The sequence below is a fragment of the Manis javanica genome, chromosome 9 (assembly GCF_040802235.1).
Source record: "Manis javanica isolate MJ-LG chromosome 9, MJ_LKY, whole genome shotgun sequence".
NCBI lineage: Eukaryota > Metazoa > Chordata > Mammalia > Pholidota > Manidae > Manis > Manis javanica.
In genome coordinates, this window is record NC_133164.1 from 31,208,136 (window position 1) to 31,234,277 (window position 26,142).

The following is a 26,142-nucleotide window of genomic DNA, read 5'->3' on the forward strand; positions in this document are numbered from 1 at the left end:
GGCAAAGGTCATGAAACATCAAACATTGTCCATTTCCAACATTCAGCATCTCTGACATCCCTAATGAGCTGGCTATTACCCAGCATGCACGTGTATGTACACTTGTCCACACAAGTAAACCGAGCTAATCACACACACACATGCCTGAGGTGGCACAAAGCACTCAGGAAAATATGGACATAAGTAAATTATCTAGATAAATATCATGGGATTCAGATCATACGTTCGGGTCAATATGCAAATAATTCCATCAAGTATTTGCCCTTTTTTAATGAGGTAACAATAGTAAGATATTATATTTTAGGGACTAAATTTTTTAGCATTTATGTCCAATTGTTAATTTTCCTCTAAATCTGTAAAATAAATTTTCATATGTTTTAGATATGGAAATGAGTTGTTATGATTTTTTTTTAATCTCAAGTAACTCAGAACTGTTTAAACACTAAAACTACAAGTATCTTCCCCTTCTCATGTTTTGAATCATCATCTCAGATGTATTAGTCACATTCCTTAGGGCAGAACCTTACTTTAAGAATTTCCGAATATTTCTCCTCATATAAAGATATGTGGAGTTCTGCAAAAGCATTAGAACAGGATCAGTCTGTTCTTAACGTGACAAATCGTTTGGTTTCTATGTGAACATTGCCCTGCTTCATTCAGAGTCAGATAACATGAGAATTGAGATGACTCACAGTTTCCCGACACTGGTGGAACTAGTTTGATTCTCCAGCCCCTTAAATACCATAAGAGATGAACTTGATTCTTCCCAAGTACAAACAGCTTTTAGAAGATCACATTCTAGATAAGTGATAAACCATTAATAATACACAACCTCAGTATGAGTGTAGCAATAGAATTAAATCAGTGAAAATCAGAAAAGGAACTGAGAAAGCATTTGTTAACTCCCATGTTGTCCCCAGACAAATGAATATTTAAACTTTCTTACACAGATGTTTATACATCAGAGCAGCTTGGGAATCTTAATTTTGATTAACATTAACATCTTGATATTGCAAAAGAACATGTAGAGACATATTTCAAATCACAAAAGAAGTCTTAGGTAGATGCAGCAATAGCCTGCCGATGCTCAGACGTATGGTGAAGCCCAAGAAGCCAGGCTGCATTTTTCTACTTGGTTGAAATATTGCCATTTTCCTCAGTGTTCTCACATTCTTAAACTGCTCTATGCATTTTTCTTTTTTAAAAAAGACTGTGGGTGTCAGAACCATGGTCCAACATATCTCAATGTTTGCATAGTTAAAAGTAGAATGAGCACATAGAGTGGTAGAAAGAAAAGAGAATTTAAATAGAATTGCATTAGGACCCTGCTATGTAAGTTACTGAATATTCCTCAACCCAAATTTCTTCATTTGTTAAAAAAAAAAAAAGGATAATGGTATTTATTCTCAGGGATTTGTAAAGATTAGACAAGATAATAGATTTTAAATGCTACTCCACAGATCTTAGTTACCATCGTCTTCCCTTCTTGAAACTGATTGAATAAGGATATAACTAACATTTTTCAAAAGAAATATAAAGAGTAAGTAATTTTCCAAGGAAAAATAATCACCAAAGGATGAATGAAAGCTCTAGATCAAAGACCTGTTAACATAGTGTTTACCAAACTAAATTCACCAAGCTGAGCTTGGAATTGCCTAAGAGCAAACACCCCCAACACTGCCCTTGGGAGAAATATCCCAGATTCTGTTGCCAGTCACCACCCTTGGTAGCTACTGTTGAGTTGTGGTGGCAGGATTAACTTACTCCAACACTCCACCTCTATCTAGTCCATGCCATTCTTCCCAACCTCCTAGGCTTAGACAGTGTGGTGGCAGAAGCCAGAGTTTAGAAAAAATAGCACTAGTATCACCTCCTTCACATCCTTTCTGAAAAAGAGTGTGTAAATGTAGAAATAAATAAAATCACAACCATAGAGTATTATGAAAAGTAGGAAGAGTGTGGGTTTTGGAGTCAGATAGATGTGCTCTCTGCCACTTCCTAGCTGTGTGCTCTCCAGTAATTTTCTTAAGCTTCCAGAGCCTCAATTTTCTCACTGTTCTAAGAAGCAATAATAGCTCCTAAAGAGGATACTCTGGGAATGAAAAGAAAAGATATATGTAAAATGACTTGGCCAGATTCCCAGAACCTGGGCTACCCTACAGATATAATAAGTATTCTTCCAATGTGCACAAATACACTAACCTCAAAATAAGATTTGTTCTATTGGCAGAGGTGGAGAGAGAAGAAAGAAGTTGCACACAGCAAAATAATTGAAGTACTAGTAGTAGCAGTAAGAAGTTGAAAGGATGGGCAAGTTAACCCACCAGCCTAATAATACAGGCAATACCTCAGAGACACTGCAGTTCAGTTCCAGACCACCACAATAAAGGGAATATTGCAATGAAGTCAGTCAAACGAATTTTTTTGGTTTCCCATAGTATATAAAAGTTACATTGCACTAAATTTTTTTGGTTTCCCAAAGCATATAAAAGACCGTTTTACTGCAGTCTACTAAATGTGCAATAACATTATGTCTAAAAAATGTACAAACATTAACTTAAAAACACTTTATTGCTAAAAAATGCTAAGCATCATCTAAGCTTTCAGTGAGCCATATCTTTTTGCTGGTGAAGGCTCGTGCCTCAATGGTGATGCCTGCTAACTGATCAGGCTGCTGAAGTTGGGGTGGCTGTGGCAATTTCTTAAAAATAAGAGAACAATAAAGTTTGCTACATCAATTGACTCTTCCTTTCATGAACGATTTCTTTCTAGCATGTGATGCTGTTTGATAGCATTCTACCCACAGTAGAACATCTTTCAAAATTGGAGGCAATCCTCTTAAACCCTGCTGCTGCTTTATCTACCAGGTTTATGTTATATTCTCAATCCTTTGTTGTCATTTCAACAATCTTCACAGCATCTTTACCATAGAACCCATTTCAAGAAGCCACTTTCTCTGCTCATCCATAAGAAGCAACTCATCATTCCTTCAAGTTGTATCATGAGATTGCAGCAATTCGGTCTCATCTTCATGTCCCACTTCTAATTCTCCTTGCTATTTCTACTACATCTGCAGTTACTTCCTCCACTGAAGTCTTAAACCCCCACAAAGTAATCCATGAGGGTTGGAAGCAACTTCTTCCAAACTCCTGTGTTTGTTGGTACTTTTACCTCTTCCATGAATTATGAATGTTCTTAATGACATCTAAAATGGAGAATCCTTTCCAGAAGGTTTTCAATTTATTTTGCCCAGATCCATCAGTGGAATCACTGTCTGTGGCAGTTACAGCCTTACAAAATGTATTTCTTCGGTAAGAAAGCTTGAAAGTCAAAATTACTCCTTGATCCATGGGCAGCAGAATGGATGTTGTGTTGGCAGCCATGAAAACATCATGAATCTCATTGTACTTCTTCACGAGAGCTCTTGGGTGATGAGGTACATTGTCAATGTGCAGTAATAATTTGGAAGAAATCTTTATTTTTGAGCAGCAGGTCTCAACAGTGGGTTTAAAATATTCAGCAAACCATGTTGTAAGCAGATATGCTGTCATCCAGGCTTTGTTGTTCCATTTATAGAGCACAGAGTAGATATAGCATAATTCTTATGGGCTATAAGATTTTGAGAATGGTCAATGAGTACTGGCTTCGACTTAAAATCACCAGCTGTAACTAGGTATTACCCCATAACAAGAGAATTGGCCTGTCCGCTGAAGCTTTGAAGCCAGGAATTGACTTCTCCCTGGCTATGAAAGTCCTAGATGACATCATCTTCCAATAGTAGGCTGTTTTATCTACATTGAAAATCCGTTGTTGAGTGTAGCCACCTTAATTACCGGTCTAAGCTAGAGCTTCTGGACAACTTGCTGCAGCTTCTACATCAGCACTTGCTGCTTCACCACGCATGTCTATTGTGGAGACAGCTTCTCTCCTTAAAACTTAATGAACCAACCTCTGCTATCTTCAAACCTTTCTTCTGTGGCTTCCTCACCAATCTCATCCTTCACAGAATTGAAGAGAGTTAGGGCCTTGCTCTGGGTTAGGTTTTGACATAAGGGAATGTTACAGTTGGCTGGATCTTTTCTCCAGACCACTAAAACTTTCTCCACATCAGCAATAAGGTTTTTCAGTTTCTTATCATTCATGTATTCACTGGGAGAGCACTTTTAATCTCCTTCAAGAACTTTTCCTTTGCATTCACAACCTGGTTGACTGGCACAAGAGGCCTATTTTCAGCCTTTCTTAGCTTTTGACATGCCTTCCTCACTAAACTTAATCATTCCTAGATTTTAATTTAAAATGAGAGACTGGAATTCTTTTTTTCTCTTGAATATTTAGAGACCATTATAGTGTTGTTAACTGACCTAATTTCAATATTGTTATCTCTCAGAGAATAGGGAGGCCTGAGGAGGGAGAGAGAGAAGGGAACACCCAGTGGGTGCAGCAGTCAGAACACACACAATATTTATTAATGAAATTTGCCACCTTACATGGTTGCAGTTCATGAAACCCAAAAACAATTATAGTAATAACATCAATGACTGCTGATCACAGATCACCATAACAAACATAATAATAATGAAAAATTCAAAATTTTGTGAGAATTACCAAAATGTGACACAGAGACATGAAATGAGGAAAGTTTTTAGAAAAATGGCACTGATAAGAAATGTTTGATGCAAGGTAATTTTATTCAACTTGTAAAAAGTGCATTATCTACAAAGCACTATATAGCGAAGCACAATAAAATGAGGTATGCCTGTATAATATTTTTCAATGATGCTATGAAAAAGAGGAAATAATAGCTAATGAAAGGAAAAGAACTTCATCCTTGATCAAGTTGATTTGGACTTTATAGTGCTCAATGCAAGACAAAATATAGAAAAGACTGGAAGATCATGCAAATTAGCCCTTTAATACCACCAATTACCAAGTTAAAAATAAAAAGAATAACATTTATAGTGGGCTTTTTTTGATAGTAAGAGTAGAAAAAAAAACTTTTTTAAAAATGTAAGTATAAAAGTATATAAACAAGGAATTAAAAAGCATCAAACTTATGTAGATATTTCACCCATTTGTCAATTTGTTTATTTATTCAACAAATAAGCCAGGCACTGTTCTAAGTAATGGAGCTCCAATAGTGAGCAAAAAGAAAAAGTTGCCATCTCTCAGGGAGTTTACATTCTACGGGGAAGAAAGAGTGAACAAGGAAAGTATAAGTGAGTCATTGGTGGTAAGGTGCTATTTTCAAGGCTATCTAAAGGAGTAAAGAGATTGGGGTAAGGCTTGGGGGTCTTTTAACATGACTAGTCACATGGAAAGATGGCTCATAAGCAAAGCCCTAGAGGAAGCAATGGCACTAGCCATACAGATCCATGTAGGAGGTATAAAAGGAGGTGGGAAAGCCTGGTGGGAAGGAAGGGTGTCTGGAGGGTATTAGGAACACAAGGGGCTATCATGGCCAAAATGAAAAGTTTGAGAAGAGTGGTACAGAATAAATTCAAAAAGAGCACAGAAATGCCAATCAGGAAGGCCTCTGGTAGGCCGACACAGAGATCTAGCTTTTTACTTGGTGGCTTTGAGCAATGGAGTGACATGACTGGACAAATTTTAAGGGCTCACTCTGGCTACTGTACTGAAAAAAGAGCACACCGGGCAGACAGGCTGATACAAGAACCCCAGTTAAGAGACCTCCATACTGATGCAGCCAGTGGTGAAAGAGGCTCCCACCAGAGAAGCAGCAGCTGGAGATGGTGGTAAATGGTTAGATTCAGGATCGCTTGAAAGGAGAGGTGAATGCATTTACTGTTGGATCGGCTGTGGGTATGAGAGAGTGTTCAGAACCAATCCACCTGAAGAACTGTAAGGATGGAATTTCCTTGTATTGAGATGAGGAAGATTAGAAGAGAGACTTAACTATTGGTGGCTGGGAATAAAACTATCTGGATATAGACAGGTCAAGTTTGAGAGGCCTATTGGTTATCCCTGTGGAAATATCTAAAAGACATTACTAATACATGTATATAAAACATGTTAGTAACAAAATGAGATCATATACTCTATTCAGTTTTGTAACATCATAGAAGTATTTTTACTAGCCTTAAGTGTTCTTTGAGAACACTGCAGTTGACCCTTGAACAACACAAGTTTGAACTGCACAGGTCCACATATATGCAGATTTTTTTTCAATAAATATATTGGAAAATATTTTGGAGATTTAAGAAAACTAGAAAAATTCTTTTCTCTTTCTTACAGTATAATATAATATATAATACATATATAAAATATGTTTTAATCAACTGTTTGTTATCAGTGAGCCTTCCAGTCAACAGCAGGCTATTAGTAGTCAAGTTTTTGGGGAGTCAAAAATTATGCTCGGGTTTTTGACTGCATGGGGGTCATGTTGTTCAAGGGTCAATGGTATTTTAAAACTTCACAATATTCCATTGGTATATATTACCATTCATCTATTTACACACATTAGCTTCACATTTTTTGACAGACTTCACAATCTTTGACAGACTCACTGACTACCTTTTTAAGGGACATATCCAATTATAGGGTCAAAGAGTACAAAAACTTTAAAAATCCCTGAGACATATTAAGGTGCCTTCCTAAAAGGTGACACCAATTTTCAGTTTCAGTTTCACTCTTAGGTCTGCCTGTTTGACTATACTTTTGCCTAAAGAGAATATTATAGTTTTCAGCAGCCTTTTCCAATCCTATAGTAAAAAATTATCTATTAGTGTTTAATTTGTATTTATCTAATTGTTAATAAATTTGAACATTTCTTCATAAGTTTATGTGCCTTTTGAATTTTTTCTTTGGTAAATTGTACACTCACATCCTTTAAATTGATTTTTGAAGTCAACATTTAACACTGAACTAATGATGACTGTAATGTAATAGCAGCTAACATGAATTGTGTTAGGCAGTGCACTGAGCAACTGACATGTATTAATCTCCACAACCTTATTATTAATACTCAGTTTACAGATGAGGAAATTTAGGATTACAAAGATGAGATGACCTGCTTTAAGTTACACAGCTAGTCAGTTCTTGAACTGGGAATTTGAACCTACCTTTGACTCCAAGCCGATCAAAAGTAATATTTAGTAATTTGAGAAGAGAACAAGTTCAGAGGCCATAGAAAAGTTTGAAATGTAAGATCTGAAATTACTCAAGTGAGAATATACTAGGAAAAATAAGTCCAGTGCAGAAATGTTATTTTAGCAATTCACTTTACCCTACTTAATTGAATATCTGTTAGGGGCAAAGGCTCAAGATGCTGGGAAGACACAAAGAGTGCTTGATGAGCTCATTTCTAGAATATGAACATACATTGTCACTGCAAATATGACTGACTTGTTTTCAGATAAAATGTTCTGCTGATGTTCAATTTACATGAATTATATGTAAATTTTAATTACTTGATTTTATGAAGAAATGTTGGAAAGAAAGTATGAGGTGCCTAAAAAGATGCTTTCGAAGGATAATTTCTTTTCCTCACAATGGACACCCTCAAGAAATAAATGGTACTTAGACTTTTCTGTAGAAAAGATAGTGAGGACCCCTCCCTCCTTCCCCGTCATCAGTTTCTGACCTCAGAGTGAAGACGAACCAGAGAACGACAGTCCCTACAAACTTACATTGCCTATAAAATTAACAAATATATTGTCACCTGATATCTGTGTTGACCATCAATATCTTGAGTCGTCACAGGTACAGCCCTTGAAAAGCTGAAAGTGACAAGGAGACACCTGAAGTCTCGCAGGAACCTGGATATAGCCCTAAAGTCCAGTCAGGGGTGTCCTTGAGAGATCCTGCTCTGTGCTTAAGAAGAAAACAGACTCGAATGATGTCCTGTGCTTCATGGATTGCTGGACTCATGTCTCTTCCAATCTTCAAAAGGATATGTGTTTTTAAAAGGCAACTGGATCTCAATAAAGCTGTTAAGAAAAAAAAACTGGGAACTCTTCCATTCAATCATAAGTTTATGGGAATTAATATAATAACTATTATTATAATAAAAAGTTACCATTTGATAAATTTTACTGTGTGAAGGCATCATGCTAAAGATGTCACAGAAGATTGCTATCTTCTTTAATACTCAAGGGTAACTCTTTGATGTAGTATTATATCCATTTTATAATGTAGATACCAAGTAGTGTGCCCGAAGTGACATAGCTAGTAAATGGCAGAGCCAAGATGTGCACCCAGATCTGTCTTGTGGCAAAGAACAAGAGTTTAATCATTACCCCGAATTTGGCAAGAATTGTTTTGTTACATTGTGTATTATAGGTTAGCTATAATATATGCTATAAGATACTTTGATATATATCTACACACACACACATATACACATGCATACATATATATATACACACACACATCTGTTTTCTCACTCCCATCCTGCCTTACTTTCTCAGCTGCATTTTCTTCTTGCCTCAGTTTTCTTATTTATTAATTTGTTTGCTTCTATTTATTAGTCCTTTCTAGATGCTCTAGAGAGCATAAAGAGATGAAATAAACAAGTTACCTCACTTATATATATTGATTTAAAATCTAAAGATTTAACAAACTCAAAAAAATAAACAAGAATAAATTTTCTCACTGCCAGGTGAATAACTAGATCTGAAGCAAAATGCCATGAGTACTTAAAACCATATTCTACATTTTAACGTCGGGTAAAGATAGTAAGTAGAGCATATCACATGCCTAAAATGGTATAACCATTAACTGTTATTACCACAATAAAATCGATTCCTCCATTTTGAAATTCCAAAGCCATTGCATAGAGCATTTTCTCTGAAAGCTCTTTGGTCAGCACAGTGATTAAGACCTTTACCATACATCTTATTCACAAGCATCCCGGAGAGCACAGTGCCCACTCACAGTGATGAGTTAGTGGGTCAGCCTGAATCATAAGAAAGAATGCACCTGACTGAATCACCAATTCCACTTCCTGTAGCACCTGGTTTTCCTTGGAGCACTGCCATTCACAAACTGCCTCAGCCAAGGCCTATTTAGCTTATGAAATCTGATAAGGTCACAGCCAGAGGCAGTGTGGTAGTGAGATTCACTACAGTGCTCGTGCAAGTCAGGAAATCCACAACCATCTGAAACCAATAGACGTGTGTCTGTGCAGTTTTATGATAGATGGCACCATATAGTTTCCAGTCACCTAGACAAAGCCATTCTACTGGAGAAGCAGAAAGCATGCTGAAAAGGGCTGACCTATGACTGAGTAAATACTGGGGCTATTTTATTTCAAAACAGTTGAGGTACAAGTGTCTGTTAAATATGCCTGCTGAACTTGTGAGTCATCTATCGCACCACAGTTCTGGCATGAGAATTATCCTACTTGTTAGACAGCCCGAGAGTCTCTAAGTGCCCTCCTTCCCCCGAGTCTTAACCCAGTCTCCTCACTTCCACCCTCCAGGACCAGTGACGGAGCTCTCTTCTGTATGAACTAGAGGATAGTCACTTGCATGAAAATATTGTTAGATTATATTTTTGTTTCAGCTTGAGGAAGGCAAATAATGAGGGGTTGAGGGGGGAGAGACTGCTCGAATCCCTACATGTTTGCATTTACCTTAGTGAATATAGCAGGGTATGAAACCTACAGACTCAGACCACTAATATCAGCATGTTAACAGTGAGTCATCTCTCCTGAGTAGATTTAACATTGATTCAGTTTAAAGGGACTGATTTATAAGTCATTTACAATGAAAAATTCAACTGTCGGGAAGGTTGGAATGACTGAGTTAGCAGATCAATACACTTTCTCCTGTCGTCCAGCGATGTGGAAAGCTAATCATCTGAAAGTGGTTTGGTGAGCATGGATGCAATCAGAACACGAGGACTGGGAATCCAGGTAGCATGAGACACTCAGCCAACTCAGGAGAGTCCTACCAAGTCTCCTCTGAGAATTTTGGCTTCTGTGACTCCACAGTTAATGAGCCTGATTTTATTTACAGAGGCTTTTCCCAAGACAGGATAGGAAGCAAATGTTTACATGTACACATAGTGAGTTATAAAGTTACAACCGCAGGAAGGCTCTCCTTTCTGACATTCCTCCTCAGTTGACCTTGATTGAAGTGTTACTTGTTCCCAAAGTCTCCATTCACCATAGACAGATGGCTAATCATACCCACTGTGTAAGAATGTTCCAATTTCAACTTTAAGGAAAGTTAACAAAAATGTAAATAACGTTAACTTTATTTCCAAAATCTTGTGGTACACCTCACCATCACTCCCAGATATGAACATCAGCTTTTAATTTCAATTTAAGATCTACCATTAGAAAACTATCAAAAAGTAATTGATGAAGTTGTGTCTATCTCAAACAAGTTTATCTAAAATATTGTATTTATTATTAACATGAATTATCTTTTAGATATACAGAAACACACACACACATGCACACACAAAGTAGTCACAAATTTCTGCACAAATGGAAAGTGGTGATATATTCTTTGCTACTCAAGGTGACCCTATCCATAAGGCTAAAAAAATGAGTGCCTGACCTGGAACTTCCAAGGTGTTCACCAGATTTTGGCTATAACATTGTAACTCTGCTTCAAAATTGAGATTTCCAAAATCTTTGCTCAGGGTAGCAACCACATTGCTAAATGGGTCATGCCTGATTGTTCTGTCTGTTTCTCTTCCTGTTCTGTGTACAAATTCTTATTTACGTAATCATGGCATTTAAGTACTAGATGAGACCTAAAGAAATTCCAGTTAAGCCTTCTGCTTCAACCCTATACCACATCAGATTACCCAGGGCTTACCTCCTCAATTCTTAAAGATTTCCTGAAGAATAGACCCACAGTTTCCCTTCCTAGTAAGTTCTAGAGTTTAATCAAGAAGTTCTTTATTCCATGTAAACAAAAGCTTTCTTACAACAACTTAGGCCTCTATTTATGGTCTCTATTGACACTGAGAACAAATACTTAGTTCTTTAATGAATAACATTCCATAGACTTGAAAACACTTCAGTTATCCCTAATTGCTTTTTTCCCCCCCAGATGAAATTCCCCACAGTCCTTTAATTTTTCTTCATCTATTCTATTTCCCAACATTTTAATTATCTTTGTTTCTCCCTAGATACTTAACAAATTTGTAAATCCCATATAAAATATTGAGAGACCCAAGCATACTTTAAAATGCTGTAATGTATCTCCAATAATTTCCCCAAATATGTAGTATCCCACCTCACACATCATTAAATTGTGACTATACCTTCTAATATTTTGATTTAGGGAAGAAAAGAAACTGCTGCTGGCCTTCCTATGGCTCTGTCTCCTAGTCATCTTCATTTTGGCGTTGGTAGTGCTCAGAGAAGTCCTCTAACATTTCCTCTTCCCTTTAGTCTATTTGCCTCTCTTAGGAATCATCAGGCAAACCAACACACTGTGTCCCACCCTTCAACCTAAATCCCGATTCTTCCAATGAGTCTGAAGTCATTGCCTCGGCAGCTGGTGCCAATTTAATTTCATAATAAGCACCAAGTCTTTTCTTGATCACCTCTGTCAACATTCCCATGAGCAGCTTCGAGAGAGTGGACAAATTATCATTAGCACTGCACATCTTTGTATCAGGAGTTGAATAGTGACTTTAAAATCATGTTGAGACAGAACCTTGAAATGAGAAATTTGTAAACAATAGCAGGGAGATGCTTAGGAATGGCTCTCAAAATTATAGGGAAAGTAAAAAGAGAAATGCTCCATGATCATCATAATCTGGGGGAATTACTGCTATTTTCATGACAATTCTTGCCTCAACAATTGGATGAAGCTAAGGAATTGGGGAATGATTAGAAATCCAAGATAGGAATAGAAAAAAATAAGATGGAAAAGGCTAGACTTGATTTAATTGAAATATCAAATCATCATCAGCAAATAAGAACCCAAACACATGTCCTCATTGGTGCCTCTAGTTTGTATTTCCATCATATAGTCACATATCAAGAGGCAGCATAGCTTAGCGCTAAAGAGAATGGGCACTGGAGGTACAGCCAGTCTGTATTCAACTCCTAACTGCCTCTCGAAGAGTTCTGTGACTAACTTTTGTAAACTTCAGCTTCCTCATCCATTCTTTTCTTTTTTTAAATCTATCTCACAAATACCTATTATATGTCAAGCATTTCTGTAAGCCCATTACAAATACAGACTCATTTAATCCTCGTAACAACCCAGTGAGACAAAAGTTATTACAGACCTTGTTTTACAGATGGAGAAATGGAGATCCAGAGAGATTAAGTTAACTGCCTGAGGCCACACCCCTAGAAAATGGCAGATTCAGGATCTGCTTTTAACCCCAGCTGCTCGAGTTGTCATTAGGATTAATGGAAATAACTTTCAATTGCCTGACAAATAATAACTATTCAATAAATGATATGGTTTGTACGTTTGTCTGTGTGTGCTATGGGGAGGGTAGAGTCGTGTTCCTAACACTTTGTATTATGTTTACTTCCAAGGGTGTGGTAGGAAGTGGTACTGCTGATCAGTAGGTGGAGCTCTTTCCTCTGATTATCTATGTACCCCCTGCCCTGCCACCTACCTCAACACTGTTGTGAGGTAGCCGGGGAATGCCAAATGGGTCAGATATTAAGCCGAGACTCCATCCATGCTCCATCGTAAGACTTTATAAAAAATCAGATAATATTAAACTTTTTCATATTTTATCAAACTGCATTTGTAAGGAATTTATACAGAGTCTAATATGCTTATTTTGATGACTCTCGTAGCTAAATACAGTTAATTGTACTTGTTACGTCAAGATTTGTTGTGAATAACAGATAAAACACACCATGCCCTGTATATGAGCTCTCAAAATCTTCAGCTTACATAGTCACAGCACTTTTTACCTCATTCAATTCAAATTGTGTTCACATAAATTTACAACTCTGAGTAAAGTAGTTCTAGAATAATTAGACCCACTTAGCAGATTAGGGAGTCCAGAGACATTAGATGAAATTAAGTGAATCAGGAAAAATTATTCCTGGCCATAGGATTTGGGGATTTTTCTCAGTGCTTTCTCCACATAGTATGTTGGTTGTCACTAATGCTCCGCTAGTAACCCTTCTTCTCCTCTTTCCTCCTGTGCTATATACTGCATGGCTGTATCAAAAGCCAGTGTAGGTCAATGATAAAGATTGCTGGGTTTGAATCCTGTTTCTACCACTTCTCAACTATGTGAGCCTGGACAAATTACTTTCTCTGTGCTTCGGTTTTGTTAAATAGGGATAATAGACTGGATCTACCTTATGGAATTATAGAGGGGAATCAATGATACGATACAGGTAAGACATATAGGGCTCTTCCTGGCCCTTAGACATGCACAATTGTTAAGCATGAGCATGATGCTTAATTCACTTGCTCTCTCTCCTTCTGCCTTTCCTTACTCTCTTCATCCCACAAACATTTTTGCAGTGCCTGTGCAGAACCACGTAGCTACTGAAGAAGAAATATGCAGCCCAGAATTGGAAGTCAGGCTTTCAGTGACGCTATTCCACTAGCAATAGAAAAGACCCAGCCACAGCCGTCAGGGTGCTCAGGGAGCAGATAATCTACTGTCAGTAATGTGTTCCTGTATTATTTTTCCCAGTGCAGGTAACCATTTATTCATCCGACAAATGTTTATTGAGCACATACTCTGTTCAGTGAGCAGTGTTAAGTGACTAGGAGATTTAAAATAAAGGTGAATCAGGCATGATTTTACCACTAAACCACTAAGACTTCATTCAGAAAATAGGAAATGTAATAAATAAATGATGAAAGGCAGAGAATATGTGTCACAAGGAAGGGTAAAATTCTTTTATAATTCATTCATACAGTTAGTAATGACAATCATTCAACATTTATTAGACACAAGGCATCTGAACTCATTTTTAAAATTTTATATGAGCATAGAAGATTATCTAGAAACTGGGTGAGAGAGATGAGATGTGTTTTTCTTTCTTTTCTTTGTAATGTTATAATAAAATATTTTAATTAGAGCAAGTTTTACTGAAAAAAATGTATCATGCATCTTTCAACATTTTGCTGAAAAGCTCAAATAGTCCTTCCTTACAGGGAAGTTGCATGAAAAGAAAATGAATGGGGCAGCCAGGAGACTTTGCTTGAGTTTGAACAACTGACTTAACTTCTCAAGAACTTCAGCTTGTTGTCTATAAAACGGAGACAATAATAACTGCACTGCTTTAATCACAAGGATGTTAAAAGGATTCAGTGAAAAACAGTCAATGGCAAAGTTCTACAGATTGTACTAAAAGTGGGAGGCTGTATAAACCAAAGCTATTGATTGGATAATACAGAAAAATGATGTCATTGGTAAAAGATATTAGGGCTCCACAGCACATACTGCATGTTGGCACCACTGCTCAGAGTAATTCCTTGGATTCTTATTTCTGGATCCTCTCAGCACCTGGGACCATGCTTTGCATACGATAAAGATTCAGTTATTATCATTCATAGACTAGCTCTTAGAAGTTATAGTAATTTTCAGGAGCTTTGGAAAATTTCTAAATTTTTATTATATTAGAAGTAATGTTGAATTTTATTCCAATTAGGGATAACTAAGTTACTCCATTCCCATTATCTGAGGACTTATTGGACATCACATTGCTCTCCACACTCTTTTTTCTAAGTGTAATACACAATACACTGAAAAGTATATAACTAAATGATCACAATTTTAAAAGCCAAAATCAGTGGCCTGAAAACTAACCTTGATTTAAGTCCTATTCTCTTTTCCCACCTATCCTACAATTTTTAACTAGCCTGGTGGTGGCACATGGTTGAGAACTCCTTGTTTGTTGCACTGACCTGAATTCAAATTCTTAGGTAAAGAACTTCAAGTTAGACTTCCAGTTACTAGTTAGGCTACCAATGTTTCGGGGTTTAGGTAATAAACATTAATATCACTATTTCTTTCTCTAACAAATGAAGCCTATAATCCAAGCCATCTATGTAATTCAAAAAGATGTTAAGAGGATTCCATTACTGTTAAATACTTTGGTATTTTCAGATCGTAGAAGATGTAAGAGCACAAAGTGTGATAACCACTGATTAAAACTTTGCCTCTGGGTTTACCTATCAATCAGCTCTGGGAAGAAAAGGGAAATATTTGCATAGTCTCAACTTGGCCACCTCTGTGTTCTCCTTTTATTCGTCATTTCCACCTAAGCCTAGACTATTTTTCTATGATCCCTTGCCTCTTTTACACTGAAGTTAATAGCTCAAACAAGGAAAGGAAGGTAATAGCCTGCCAGAGGAAAAAGTCTACAGAAATAGACATCTATACTTATAAAATGCTAGAAATGCTTTGCCTCTTGTGCTCAATGTCATTGCTAACCATTTACTTCAGAAAGAAAATAAAAAGAAGAGCTGCATGTTAAAATCTCATTGTTCTAATAGAACAAAGCATTTAACTAAATAGAGGACGTTGATTTATTGACTGTTTTACTTAGAATATCCAAACTGTCTTGAAGTAATTCCTCTAAGGGGAAGTGGGTGTAGAGGTAGAACAACTAGGCCTACCCATGTGAGCTGATCTTCCTGCTCACAGGGTCAGTTTGGGGCTTTAAAGGAAAGGAGAAACTTGTTTCTTCTCCTTATCTTATTAATATTCAACCCACAGTACAAATTCCATTTATAACCTTTCAAAGACCCTAGTATGCACTGAGAGATAAACAGAGTAATGGAGAGCGCTATGGTTAATTTCCTATGCAAATAATAGCAGGGAATCATTTTCATATGGTGAGCTAACGTGTGTCAAGGAAACAAGATGACAAGGCAGCAGAATAAATATCAGGAGTGGCAAGGAAGGCCATAAGTGAGCGTTTTCAGCAGCAGAGCCCAGTACACCCTCCTTAGGTCAGCTGTGCCTGAAGCTGAGGACACAGCAGGGCCTGTGATGACTTGGTAACTATATGACTCCAAGAAAGTCTTTGATCACTGCCCCCAGTCCTCACCTTTTTCATCTCAATAATAGGACTGGTCTATTTCACTAGCTCACAGTGATCTCTGAAGAATATGCCATTTTCTTCACTTACAACCACCATACAAATGGAAGTATTGCTACATTCAAGATTTATTTGATATGGATGCTTCACTTCAGAATTTTTTCTTTCAAAAAAAAATTGATGAAACAATCCAAAGTGTATGATGGTGTGACAACTTCTATAGGAAGGAAGGCTATCTAAGAAAAGAGAAAAGGCCATCTTGAAAACTCAGTCAAGCACTCATCTGTTTTGTTTTGTGATGCCCATTTAATCAAAGAGATGATACAAGCTTAAAACACATAAAAATGCTAGAAATTCTTAATTAATGAGGGTGATTAAGAATCAATGTGTTGTTTTAATTAGATGTTTTTGTTCAACCAGGGTTACTACACATTTTACCTGTGGTTGACAATTTTCATCATAAATAAAAATACACAACCTTGAAACCTTGATGGAGATAGTTGAGTCTCTGAAAATGCAGTAAGCACTTTGGAATCTTCAGGACCTCAGTGTCCTTTTGAGAAATAATAGTCATCAATGTCTGGATCACAGGCTTAGAATGTAAAAAATGGGTGGAATCTTGATTACTACTGACCTAATGACATGGACATTTTTTTTTTCAATTTAAAATCCTCAACATTAGCTTATTTTTCATTTGTCTTTAGTAAAAGAGGATTTCAGAAAAGTCAAGACAAAATTACATTGGTGGTTTTAGTTACTGGGAGTCTGATTAATAGATCAAATATGATTCTGAAATAGTAAAAGAAAAGGGAAAAGAAGAGATTCCAGATCTTTGTTTTCCAGTAACTCTTCATAGGACCTTGAGCAATTTCCTTAAATTCCCTGAATATTGGATTCTTTACTGATTAAAAGAAGAAGATCAACAAAAGTGACCTCCTTACAATTTTTATATCCTATGAGTCCTATAATAGAGTATAAAAAGGCACCCATGAAAAATTTTCAAAATGGAATTTGGTGGGAAGATGGACCACTGAGCATCAGGAGCCTAGATTCTACACAGCGATACCACTAACTAGCTGAGTGAGGCAAATCAAACCCCTTCTGAAACAGGAGAAAGTATAAGGAAATTACATCAAGGTTTTAAAAGCTCAATGATTTCATGCACAATTTTCTTATCTGAAATATGAAAGTGCTTGACTAAACAATCTCTGGAATCTTTTAGCTCTAAATTTCAATGTGTCTGTATCAATATTACAAAATTGGCTATTTCTATTTTCTAGATTTTCTCTATCATTATGATGGTTAAATAGCCATTTTCTGCACTAATCATTGTGAAGATTCATTCATTAGCAGTAGATAATTTCTGATCAATTCATTAATCTTAAAAATGATTAATATGGTCCAGGTGTTCACTGCCAGGTTAACCAAATCTTGTTGATAGGCCATTTCATTCATTTATATTTATTTTGTTTCATTCAGTAAATACTCATTGAGTTTCTCTGCCTTCTTAAATGATGACTAAATCTTTGGACTAAAACATATTCTACCTTAAAAAACAAAAACACTTACCTCCTCTGTGCTTTTTTAACTCTAAAATTGTGACCATGGATAACTTAACCTCCATGATAGAAGGGCTTTGATGACTCACGACATTTGTAAGGTGCACTGAGGTCCTTGATGGAAGGCACTCCATCTGTTGCAGAGTGTAATTAACATTATGAGTTTACCAAAAGAAACATAAGAGTCATTGTTAAAGAGCATCATGGGGGCTGTCTTGTTCTTTAGTCATAAGACACCTCTGATGTGGAGGAAGGTAATCATTTATAAAAGCTACTAAAAGTAACCTGAACATGAAAAGAGTTAGTTGTTTTTAAACTCAACACAGTCTTTATTAATTAGAGGAGTAGCCCTGGCAATGTATTCAACAGGATTTACTTTTGAACTAATAAGAAAAACAATTAAGTACCATGCTCTAGAGAACACGTTGGATTCTATAAATGTTATCTAAGGTAATACAGTATTCATATGATTTAGGCATGCTATTCTTCAGAGAGTTCAGTTGCTACAGAGCTGGGACATTCCTATTCTTTTGATCAAGAATAAAGAGATGCTGCCTCTGCCATCTTTTATACATCCTTTAATTCTACAACATAGTACAGCAATGTTGGGAGAAAGGGAACCCATTCCAGGGCTCTAGGCCTGACTGCTTGTTGATGCCAAGTGTAACATTTCCCTAATCCTAGTACCCTGTAGTAGGCAGGGAAAGCTCTGGCAAGTCTCAGGGATCCAGGGAATGACTGTCAAATAGTTCCTTCTGATAGGTCAAGCCTAAGAGTATCACACACACGTAGGTGTTTAATAAAGATTCTTGATGATGTGATGCTGAAGATGGTGTTACTGATAGGGGTGCATGATGATTTTGACAACTTGGGGATAGAGGTAATTGAACTCACAAATGAACCATGTACAATTTTGTGCCTTTCAACTTTAATAAAAGAGAAAGAGAAGGAAGGAAGAAAATTTCTATTCTTATTCCAGGCGAGTCCTTTTTGTGTGGGGGGAGGGGTCCAACATTAGAGACAAAAATAGATGAAAAGAATTAATTGATAAGCTTTCTGAGAAATTAAATTCTTATTATCCATTCAAAAGCAGAACTTGGAGTAATAAGATGAAAATAATAACAGAATGAGAATAAAATATTATATATGCTCCTTTAGTTTTTATCATGTTTCTAGAGTTACTCTATGTTGCTATTAGAAGAATGTGATTCTACTTCTAATAATGTTAAATAATTGAGGGGTATTGTGGAGGGAAGGAAGAGTGAATAGATAAAGCACAGGAAATTTTTAGGGTAGTGAAACTATTCTGTAGTTTCTGTAATGGTGGATACATGGCATTAGACATGAATTAAAACCCATAGAACTGGTAACACAAAGAATGAGACCTAATGTAAACTATGGCCTTTATTTAATAATCATCTATCAATATTGGTCCATCAATTATAAACATGTACACTAATGTAAGATGTTAATAATAAGGGAAACTGAGGAGTAGAGGAGAGAGAAAGTAATGAAAACTCTGTACCTTCTGCTGAAACTTAAAAATTTTTCTGAAAACCTAAAAATGCTTTTAAAAGTAGCCTTTAAAAAATTAAATCACTGTCTGTTCCAAAAAAAAAGGAGAGTGTTCATATTGCTATATACACATTCAATTTACACAAAAGGAGGCCAAGGAAGTTATATTTTTGGAGAACACTATATCTCCATGTTACAGAAGCAGTACATTGAAACCAAGCCTGATTATAACTACTGCTTTAACCTATAAGTGCATGTAATATGTCTAAAAGAAGCAATATTAACACAGGGTTTTAAGTTTATTCTGAGCCAAGAAATTAATTTAAGTACCAGTTTTTAAAGTAAGGATCAGTGACGGTCACCATGAAACCCATATCTCTATCCATCAACCCCAAAACCAAGATAAAATATTTTGCCTCATGTAAGATTTCTGTATTTTGACTGATGTAGATATCAGGTAAACGGGTAGCTAGATCACATAGACAACTGAATTCTATGTTCTTCTCAATTTTTTTGTACTCTCTATTCCAGGAATCTCATGAGCCAAGATTTAAATGTTATGGGAAAGTGGAAGAGAATATATTGTTCTTTAAGGTAAGTCATGAGGAATCAAATGGTTACGGTGTAGCAATAATATTTCATATTTGTGCAATGCCTTTATGTCCTGAGTCATCACATGAATGGGTAGTCCAATTAAATCATAAAAGACAATGCCAGTTACAAGGAACTATTGTGTTAAGATTTTGTGGATTACCAGGGTCCAAAACCTACAAACTCCATAATGACTAATCTATATTTAAAGAAACATTCTCATGGTCCTTCTTTAGATATCACTGTCTTTTGAGGTTGTCGGGTGACACTGCAGTAATCACTTAGTGCATTCTGATGTGGCCAACCCTGGAAAATAAAGAAATACATCAAATTTGACTTTGGAATACTTCCAGGGATAACTGATTTCCTTTCTTCTCTGAAACAGGTTCTTGGTACCGCCACTACTCAGGGATTTTTTTCTTCCTGCCCCTAGAACATTTGTTGCTCCTCGCCCCACCTCAACTTGATTACTTGTTGGACAGGGCCCCATTCAAGGTTGCCTTAGTGCCTACCCTCTTTAGTAGTGTTCCTGCTGCTCCAGCAATACCATCCATTAATTCTTTCACCCCTCATTCACTCATTTTCTTTCCAGCACTCGTCCATTCACCCACTTAATCACTTATATATTCAACAAGAATGTTTTGAATACCTATTATAAACTAGACACCAGGCTAGGGCTCCAGGATATTGCAAACAGTAAGATGTGAGCCCTGTTTTCATAGAGTTTATAGTCTCTCTAGACAGACAAACATTAGACACATACTACTCAATTGAATATTTAATTAAAATACCGATAAGAGCTACAAAGGAAAATGCAGAGTTCTGAGAACATGTAAAATACAGGGGCCTAACCTGAAGATGTCTGAAGATGTCTGAGTAGGAGTTGACCAAGAAGTTTAAGGTTCTGATGTTTTTTATTTGGCCTAGCCTATCATCAACATGCTGAAACCTGCCAGTCTTGTATCTTGCCCCTTTAGGACAGAGCTCCCTATTCCTTTTAAAATTCAATTAGCTAATCTGATTCACCATAGTAGAGGTTATAGTATTGATATGCTGTGGAAAAAGCTCCTGGAGGTACCTTCAGAGGAACCTCTTCTTTGACCATTCCCATATTTTCATGTTAAAGGACACATCAAGCCCCTTTGGTGTCCATAGACCAGTATATCTAAGTGGGGGAATGTGAGGTCAATTATACTGGCATTGCAGATGGATGAGCTCATTTGGACAGAGTGGCTCAGGCTGCCTCCTTTACCTTCACCTAGGGTTGGAACTGATAGTGAGCCTCAGGTAGATTTCACTGAGACAAAGATGGCTGTCACTGGTGCTTCCCAAGACCACCCTGCCCACAACAGAAAAAAGTCCCTGAGAAAAATCATAGTGACCCACCTTGATGATGGTGCCTCCCCAGGTCACCTTTTGTGGAGCCTCCTGGAAGGACTTCACAGTTATCTTTTGGCCCTGGGCTAGCAAATGAGATAGTCTTTATTGGAGCCATAAGAGCTAGAGGGATCCGGCATGATACTGATCAGCTAGCAAGCAGGATGTTTCCAGGATGGTGAGATAAATACCAATGTCTCCCTACAATGTCCTGTGTCTCTCCATTGTAACCACACCATTATACAGGTAACCACCCCCTTGGTATTACCAGTTTGATGTCTAAAAGTCTACATTGTTAGGTCCCACTAGCCAAAACAATACCCCTACCTCCTAATTAAAAATGTGTCTATCCTCTACCATTCTTTCAAACCTACTAACTCTATAGTACCATTAGTTGTCACATCAATTTAGAAGTCACCCAATATAAATAAATATATAGATATATACTTGAAACAGATCAGTGATATAAATACATTCAATGTAAATATATTGAATGATTGAATAAATTATATCCCAATATCCTTCTTCAAAATGCCCTACCTTTTCTTTACAGTTTAACTTCTCTGGGCCTCGTTTTTCTGTGACAAAAATGAAGGTGCTGGAGTAGATGACCTTTGGGTTCCTTTTCAGCTCCTACAATCTATTTGTATAAAAGGGTTGTAAAGGTTTACTCAAACATTACTACTCTCACTGATATGTTTTTTCCTTGCAGAAATTATAATGCTCCTAGGCCTACAACTCCATCCAGCTGTGGGTCAGGTAGGAAGGTATTCACGGTCTGCCTTTCTTCTACCGCCCCCTTCTCCAGAACCTTCTTCCATTACGAGAAGCCTTTGCTGTTTCTCCAAAATCCTCAAGGATGCATTCCATTTCACCAGGCCTCACAGATATATATATTCTGTCACTTTGGTCTGCAAGAAGGTTGGTTGCCATTTTTTTCTTCAATTAAGAAATATTTCAAACATACACAATATAGAGAATAATCAACAGGCATCCATTTAGCCACACTCTGAATTAACATGTGTTCATTTTACTGTATTTTCTAAAAACCTCTTTTAATAAAGAAATGTGTTGTAGATCCAGTGGAACACCCTATTTTTACCCAGTTTTATTCCCTAGAAGACAGCACTATTCTGCATCGTATCTTCTATTTTGGCCTTATATGTATATACTTATAAACATTACTTAGAATTGTTTTGTGGCATTGTTACATTTACATATATGGAATGCTGTTATGCTGATTTATTTGCTTTTTTCCGGTGAACAAATTTTCAGACATAATCTATGTTAACAAGAAGAGCCAGTGCATTCACTAAAGCTTCTTTTTCCATTATGTGAACAGACCATAATTTAATGACTCATTCATTTACTGAGTGTACATTTAGGCTATTTCCAGGTCTGTGCCTTTACAAATAGCCCCACAAGACCAATCCTCTTAAACGTTTCTTTCGCCACATACAAGAGTTTCTCCAAAGGGTGTAAGCCTAAGTATGGAATTACTGGGTCATAGATTATACATATCTTTGAATTTACTGGGCCTTACAAGTCACATAGATGACTTAGAATTAGTATGCAGAATATATAAAGAATTCCTAAAAATATGTAAGTAAAAAGTAATCCAATAAAAAATGGACAAATGATATAAATAGGAAACTGAATAAAGAAAAAACCCACTTGGCCAATAAATATTAGAAACATGCTCAAATCAGTAGGAGTCAGGGAAATGCACATTAAAACAAACTAAAAAATGGGTTCCTATTTCATACATTTCAAAGGGGCAAAAATTTTAAACCTGAGAAAAGAGGATACTGGGACAGAGCATACAGCAGTCACCTTATGGAAAGGTAATCAAGTCACTTACTCTCTATGGGCCTTTGTTATTCCATTTAGAGAATGAGGATGATCTCTCAGAATCCTCAAAGCCCTAACATTTCCTTCACCTCCTCTCTGTACAATTAAATACGTTTCTACTAGCACTGGATTCAGGAATGAAGGAGACGTATTTGTCTCACCCAGTGAGTCAGGATCTGCTGGTACAGATGGGCCCTGTTTTGATGTATTCTTTTGTTTTTTTTCCCAGATATTCATTAACTACCTACTACATATTGGACATTTGGCAAGTCAGTGTCCTCACACTGGAGGGAGAGTGAAAAACAGAATCTCCTAAGGAGATCATATAGACAGAGATAAACATCATGATGTGCAGGAGGGTAGAAGGGCAATAGAAGAGTTGAAACATTAGAGGATTCCTAGACGCAGCCACCTCCAAAGACTTCAAGGTCGACTGGCTTCATCCATGTTTACGGAGGAGCAACATAACCAGGCAAAATGCAACAAACAGAATGAAGGGAGATGGAAAAGTAAAAGAGAGGATCTGAAGTATGGCATTCAAGAGGTGAAGGGTGAAGAGGTAAAGCCAGGGGGGCATGCAGAGTCCAGGAACATACAGACTTTGTAAGCTATTTTAAAAGACTTAGCTTTTATCCTAACAGCAAGGGGAAGCCATTGATAACTTCAAGGCAGGAGTTAGCAGGTTGGTTATAGTTTAAAAAGGTCATTCTCTAAGGCTGAGGGCAAGGAACCCAGCTAATAACCCAGGCAGGAAATAGTGTGGAGCTGTGCACTGAAAATGCCGGAGGGGACAGAGTGAAATGGGCAGATCTAAGAGATTTGGGAGGTGGAATCAATAGGGCCTGGCTTGACTGCATGTGCAAAGTAAGGGAAGGGGGAGAATCAGGACTCCTGGGTTTATGGCTTGAACAAATGTGGCAAAGGTGATGCTAGTCACTGACATGCAGGTTATAGGTCACAGGACAGAAGGGGGTGTGTATGATGACAGTTCTGGACAAGTTGAGTTTGATGTATCTGAGGGACATCCAAGAGCTGTCTAGTAATTAGTTGGATAGGTGACTCTGAAACTATAATGAGCTGGGTTGCTTTGAGATTTAGATTGGAGAATCACTACATAGTAGGCAATTGAAACTTTATTAGTAGATAATGTTACCTAGCTGGAACATCTAGAATGAGGAGAAAAAGCAAAGGAGACTGAAAACAAGCTGTCAGAGGGGTAGGAGAAAAAAACAGGAAGAGCGCAGTTCTACACATACACACAAGAACAGAGTAAGCAACAAGTGTCAGCAGCTGCTGAGAGCCACAAGAATTTTCTCTCTCTAAATGTAGTTATCTGCTCTTCTTAAAGCGTGGTCTTTGCAACCGTAACTTTTCCAGGAAGTCCCATGACGGTTTGTGGACTTACCCTATCCTAGAGTTGGCTTTAAGAGATGGATGTATGGCTCCCCTGGGGACTTTGGGGCTACTAGGGGAGAAACTGCCTTGCAATCTCTGCAGGCTCTTAGGAGGGTCAGCCCTGGAAAGCATCATTCCTGGCTTCACCACACCTGTCACTCACACCGGTGTGGTCCCCGTGGGAGAGGCAACCCTCAGTCCACTTGCCCTGCAGAGCTCTGCAGAGCCGAACAAGAGTTAACAGACAGCCACCAGATGAGGCTGTAGGGAAAGTAAGAAGAACATCCTGTTAACAGGAGTACAAACTCCTGAGGCATGGCATGTGATGGCAAATTTAGAAATGTAGCCCAAATGATAGGGCTATCACTCGAATTTTAGAAAGAACAAAGTTAACCAACAATTGCGTTATGCCCTAGTTCAGGATGTACCAAAACTGTTGCCTCTACAAGGGTGCCTTCCACAAAGGCTGTGCCAGCACAGCTAATTCTGAACTCCTCCAAAGAGAAGTGGGGCTGACAAAGTGCCCCCTTTAACCCCTTCTGAGCCACGGTGTGTCCTCAGACATATTCTGTCCATACTCTGTTAGTCTCCTCAGCAACTCACCCACCAAGATGCAAGTCAGTGTTCAAATAAAGTCCTTGACATCGTGGCTCAATTATCTTTTAAAAAACACAAAATAATCTCTGATTTTTGTTTGTTGCTTCTATACTACAAACTGCACAAATTATAAAGGCAAACATGTATGGCAATTCAAATAATCCTGCCTCAGTGAAGTCAATCAGACGGTGGCATCAACGAAGTAAGAAATGTTTGACAAGGTGACGAAGAACGTGAGCTTCCAGGGAACAGGAAGTAGAGACCTTGATCTCCTACAAATATTTCCCAAGTAATAAAAAAGAGAGAGAGAGAATACATGGTGACAATGTATGTCAAAACATTGTCATTTGAAGTGTATCTTTCAAAAGGTTAAGAGGAAGAATAGGGCAGCACTGTATGTAGAAATTTTCAGTCATGTTTTCAAATCACTCACGGTTTGAGGTGCTGAAAGGCCTGTAGGCCGGGGATTTATGCATAATTGGATCATTCAAAAACACAGAAATGGCTGCCAGGGCAAAGTACAATGTTCACTTTTGAAATCACAAAAAAAGCTTTGTTTTAAGCAGGCTGAATTGACTAAAGTTTAGTTTCAGTGAAGCATGTTTTTGCTTTGGGTGTCATTATTTAGTTTGGCATCCTTGCCAAGGAAACCTTTTTCTTACTTTTGACTGTTGTTTTTCTTCTGCCGCTACACTGAGGCAAGATCCCAATGCTACATATTTAAATGAGAGCTGGCTCCCTGTTTACCTTTGATTCTGATGAAGGGAGTGGGGAGCATGGGGTCCTGATGGCTTGCCAGGACTTGTAAAGCTGAGAGATGTGTGCCTTGTCTCTTGAATAATCTGGAAAATCAAGTTTAGCTGGTTTGATCAAAGGGTTTGCAAGTCAGTTGAGAACACTTGCATGCAAACGATAGATACTGTATACATCGACCAGCCAAAGGCCAAAAAGCTAGTAGCTTTGCCAGAGATAAAGGATTATGTATGTTATGCTTGTGAATACCAAAGGAAGGAATTCTCCATTTTAATATCGATGGCTAAGGTTTGTACTGGGTAGACATTCAGACAAATAAAATACCCTAAATCTTAGGGACTTAAGTCATGATGAAGAACTTTTAAAATCCAGCTGCTATCTGCCCATTTAAATCCGGTGCGGAGTGAGGGAATAAACAACACACTTCCTACTCACAGTTCAGCAGGAAAGAGGAGAGTGGCTTGAAGAGTTGTGAGCTGAGGTTACCTCATGTGTTTTTGGAGTCCTTGTTCCTCTGAAGCTTCTAGCAGCAACACC

The 26,142-nt window shown here is 37.5% G+C and overlaps 1 long non-coding RNA gene across 2 annotated transcripts in view; it reads right to left on the minus strand.

Moving 5' to 3' along the window:
• Nucleotides 1-26,142, minus strand: part of LOC108399267 (uncharacterized) — an 89,013-nt gene that overhangs the window by 36,399 nt on the left and 26,472 nt on the right. The window contains exon 2 of one of the 2 annotated variants that reach the window (XR_001853614.3): nucleotides 26,092-26,141. This is a non-coding gene — a long non-coding RNA (uncharacterized lncRNA). Of the gene's footprint in view, nucleotides 1-26,040; nucleotide 26,142 lie in introns of both variants that reach the window. The other variant, XR_012121047.1, reaches the window with a different exon arrangement.